Raw genomic sequence first — 5000 nt, forward strand, 5'->3', positions numbered from 1 at the left:
CAGAGGTCGCGCGGGGCGTAGTCGGCCTGGCCGTATCGGCGTCGCCCTCCAGCGTAGTCCCTACACCCGGCTCTTGCCCGTCCTCAAAGGGATGCCCGAGCGGCTTTTCCTCCCAGGGCTGTTCCCCCGCCTGGCGGGAACACGGGGGGGTGCGCAGGGCAGCGTTCTGCCGTACTCCCTTCACCTCTCGCCCCATTCAAATCGCTCCCTTCTCCATCTTCCCCTCGCTCGGGGGGCGTTCGCTCTCTCGCTCTCCCTCTCCCTTCCGAGCCGCCTCGGAGGACGACGTACGAGGAGCGGAAGGCGATGGCGAGTCGGGTGGGGGCACACCGCGCAGTGAGAACCCCCCCTCGCCTGCCTCCACAGCTCTGTCATCCCCCCCACTAACGTAGGGGCTCGGGAAAGACTAGTGGCGCGGAGCTCGGCAGCGGCGTGGAAACGCCACCCACCGCCGCCGCTCTCGCTGGTGCCCGCCGCGGAGGCCGCCCTTCGGGCGATGCGTGGCACGGACCTCCGCGGGCAGGGCTGCGCATCTGGAACTTCGAAAAGGGCCGCCCTTGCTAACACTGTGCTTCCCCACGCGGGGAGCGATTCGGACGGCTGGCCCCCACGCCGGGGTGGGTGGGCGCCCCGCCGTTCGCCCGCGTGGGTCGTCAGACCACTGTTCATCGTTCGGTGCGATTCAAACTTCCCACAGCTCGGCCGCCTCCGTCCTCGAACGGGAGGTGACGGCCGGCGTGCGCGCCCAAAGATAGGTGGTGGAAGCCCGGGGGTACAGGAGGAAGGACACCGCTCACCGTAAACCGACGCGAGCTCCAAAGCCCGGGTCGAGCGAGCAGCACCACCTCCCCACCCGGGAGCGCCGTGCCAGATCGATCGGAGGATAAGACCGCTCTGAGAGGACATGGACGAGAGGGGCGTCCGCCTTCCGGAGCCCCCCCTTTCGGACGAGGACTCCGGATTTGCCCCCCGAAAGCCATCACCTCCAGAGAACCAGGGACCGCCGAGGGAGGGTCTGGTCAGGCTTGGGTACCCCAGCATTGCCTCTCTCGCTTGGGATGCACGATCGGCAAAAGTCCCTCTCGGAGCTGTGGAAGTTCGGTCTCAGCCGGAGTGCGCAACTTCCAGACGAGAGGGACCACATGCCAAGTCGCCTACCCAAGTCGGGGAACCAGAGAAACAACTGCTTTCTATCGGGGTAGAGAGACGACACTCTCTCAAGTACATTCTGCCAGAGGTGCGCATTCCTATGTATTTGCATTGCGGGACAACGTCCCCACTTTAAGGGGACGAAGTCGGAACTGTACCCGGCCTCAAGTCACTGTAGGGCGGATGCGGCACCTAGAAAATTCCTCATTCCGGTTCTTTTTCACTTAGTCGTTTTTTTTTTTGGCAAGAATGTACCCCAGGATGGCCAAAAAGCCAAAGCCAGGGACTGAGAACCATCGAGCATGCTCTGAGGGGACATAGTCAGAGGGGGCGTCCGCCTTCCAGAGCCCTCCTTCCCACGAGGACTCCAGATTTGCCCCCCCCCCCCTGACAACAGCCATCGCCTCCAGAGAACCAGGGACCACCGAGGGAGGGTCTGGTCGAAGCTCAGGTACCCAGGATAGCTTCTCCGGCTTGGGCATGGACCGCCAGACAAAGCCGCGGACCATGAACCATCCAGCCTGCTCTGAGGGGACATAGTCAGAGGGGGCGTCCGCCTTCAAGAGCCCTCCTTCCCACGAGGACTCCAGATTTGCCCCCCTGACAGCCATCACCTCCAGAGAACCAGGGACCGCCGAGGGAGGGTCTGGTCAAAGCTCACGTACCCCAGGAGAGCTTCTCCGGCTTGGGCACAGACCGCCAGACAAAGCCGCGGACCATGAACCATCCAGCCGGCTCTGAGGGGACATGGTCAGAAGGGGCGTCCGCCTTCTAGAGCCCAAACTCGGCCACGGACTCCAGATTTGCCCCCCTGAATGCCATCACCCTTCAGAAGACCAGGGACCACCGAGGGAGGGTCTGGTCAGGCTCAGGTACCCCAGGATCGCCTCTCTCACTTGGGACGCACGACCAGCAAAAGTCCCTCCTGGAGCCGTGGAAGTTCAGTCTCGGCCGTATTTTGCAACTTCCACGACAAGAGGGACCACCTTCTAAGTCGCCTACCCGAGCCAGAGAACCATAGGAACAACCGCCATACATCGGGGTAGAGAGAGCCCACTCTCTCCTATATTCTCCCGCAGGTGCGCATTACTATGTATTTGCATTGCGGGACAATGTACTTCAATGAGCGGGACAAAGTCGGAAATGTATCCGACCTCCTGGAACTGTGCGGCTGCTACAGCAGTCAGAAATTCCCCATTCCGGTTCTTTTTCACTTGGATTTTTTTTTTTGCAATTTTTTGCCTAAAACGTATTCCTCCAACATGTACTAGCTCATGACACTTGAAATTTTTGAGCCAATTGATAATAACAGCTTTTTAGAGCTCAAAAACAAAAAAAATTTGAGCGAACAAAAAATGTTCGAAAATGACCTCAGCTCCTGGAACTGTTTTCGGTACACCTCCAGAGAGGCTCCCCTGCCTGGAAGTCTGTCACTGCTCAGCTCGAAATTTTTCTAAGTCCCAAAATTCGGTTTTTCATCCAAAATTCAACTTTCTGCCCAGGATCCACAAACTTTAAACCCAGTTGGGGGACCCTCCCTGGGGGCCCTACAACATACTGAAGCCCCCCTGTGGTGGAAGTAGGGGAATTTACTTATTTTTACACAAAATCACAAAATTCCATTTTTTGTTCGCAAAACACTTTTTTGTCCTCAAGAAACTTTTTTGTCCTCAAAACACTTTTTTGTCCTCGAGAAACTTTTTTGTCCTCAAGAAACTTTTTTGTCCTCAAAACACTTTTTTGTCCTCAAAACTCAATTTCTTCCATAATTCGACTTTCCCCCAAAAAACCACACATTCTACCCTCATGGGAGGCACTCTCCCTCGGGTCCCCACATCATATTGACGCCCCAGAGCGGTGGGAGAAGGGGAAATCTGATTTTTGCACAAAAATCCAAAAATCGCTCTAAGTCCAAAAATCCTGAAAATTTTTCTAAGTCCCAACGGTACTTTCTGAAAAGTGTACCCAGGCCCCTGGAAGCCTCCTAGGTACACCTCCTGAGACTCCCCCCTTCCTGGAAGTCTGACACATCTCGAAATTTTTCTAAGTCCCAAAAACTGGTTTTTGCTCCATAATTCGACTTTCCCCCCAAAAGCCACACATTCTACCCTCATGGGAGGCACTCTCCCTCGGGTCCCCACATCATATTGACGCCCCAGAGCGGTGGGAGAAGGGGAAATTCGATTTTTGATCAAAAATCCAAAAATCGCTCTAAGTCCAAAAATCCTGAAAATTTTTCTAAGTCCCAACGGTACTTTCTGAAAAGTGTACCCAGGCCCCTGGAAGCCTCCTAGGTACACCTCCCGAGGCGCCCCCTTCCTGGAAGTCTGTCACATCTCGAAATTTTTCTAAGTCCCAAAAAATGGTTTTTGCTCCATAATTCGACTTTCCCCCCAAAAGTCACACATTCTACCCTCATGGGAGGCACTCTCCCTCGGGTCCCCACTTCATATTGACGCCCCAGAGCGGTGGGAGAAGGGAAAATTCGATTTTTGCACAAAAATCCAAAAATCGCTCTAAGTCCAAAAATCTTGAAAATTTTTCTAAGTCCCAACGGTACTTTCTGAAAAGTGTACCCAGGCCCCTGGAAGCCTCCTAGGTACACCTCCCGAGGCGCCCCCTTCCTGGAAGTCTGACACATCTCGGAATTTTTTCTAAGTCCCCAAAAATGGTTTTTGCTCCATAATTCGACTTTCCCCCCAAAAGTCACACATTCTACCCTCATGGGAGGCACTCTCCCTCGGGTCCCCACTTCATATTGACGCCCCAGAGCGGTGGGAGAAGGGAAAATTCGATTTTTGCACAAAAATCCAAAAATCGCTCTAAGTCCAAAAATCTTGAAAATTTTTCTAAGTCCCAACGGTACTTTCTGAAAAGTGTACCCAGGCCCCTGGAAGCCTCCTAGGTACACCTCCCGAGGCGCCCCCTTCCTGGAAGTCTGACACATCTCGGAATTTTTTCTAAGTCCCCAAAAATGGTTTTTGCTCCATAATTCGACTTTCCCCCCAAAAGTCACACATTCTACCCTCATGGGAGGCACTCTCCCTCGGGTCCCCACTTCATATTGACGCCCCAGAGCGGTGGGAGAAGGGAAAATTCGATATTTGCACAAAAATCCAAAAATCGCTCTAAGTCCAAAAATCTTGAAAATTTTTCTAAGTCCCAACGGTACTTTCTGAAAAGTGTACCCAGGCCCCTGGAAGCCTCCTAGGTACACCTCCCGAGGCGCCCCCTTCCTGGAAGTCTGACACATCTCGGAATTTTTTCTAAGTCCCCAAAAATGGTTTTTGCTCCATAATTCGACTTTCCCCCCAAAAGTCACACATTCTACCCTCATGGGAGGCACTCTCCCTCGGGTCCCCACTTCATATTGACGCCCCAGAGCGGTGGGAGAAGGGAAAATTCGATTTTTGCACAAAAATCCAAAAATCGCTCTAAGTCCAAAAATCTTGAAAATTTTTCTAAGTCCCAACGGTACTTTCTGAAAAGTGTACCCAGGCCCCTGGAAGCCTCCTAGGTACACCTCCCGAGGCGCCCCCTTCCTGGAAGTCTGACACATCTCGGAATTTTTTCTAAGTCCCCAAAAATGGTTTTTGCTCCATAATTCGACTTTCCCCCCAAAAGTCACACATTCTACCCTCATGGGAGGCACTCTCCCTCGGGTCCCCACTTCATATTGACGCCCCAGAGCGGTGGGAGAAGGGAAAATTCGATTTTTGCACAAAAATCCAAAAATCGCTCTAAGTCCAAAAATCCTGAAAATTTTTCTAAGTCCCAACGGTACTTTCTGAAAAGTGTACCCAGGCCCCTGGAAGCCTCCTAGGTACACCTCCTGAGACTCCTCCCTTCCT

Source organism: Dendrobates tinctorius, unplaced genomic scaffold (assembly GCF_039654945.1).
Source record: "Dendrobates tinctorius isolate UK_male_01 unplaced genomic scaffold, ASM3965494v1 ptg000665l, whole genome shotgun sequence".
NCBI lineage: Eukaryota > Metazoa > Chordata > Amphibia > Anura > Dendrobatidae > Dendrobates > Dendrobates tinctorius.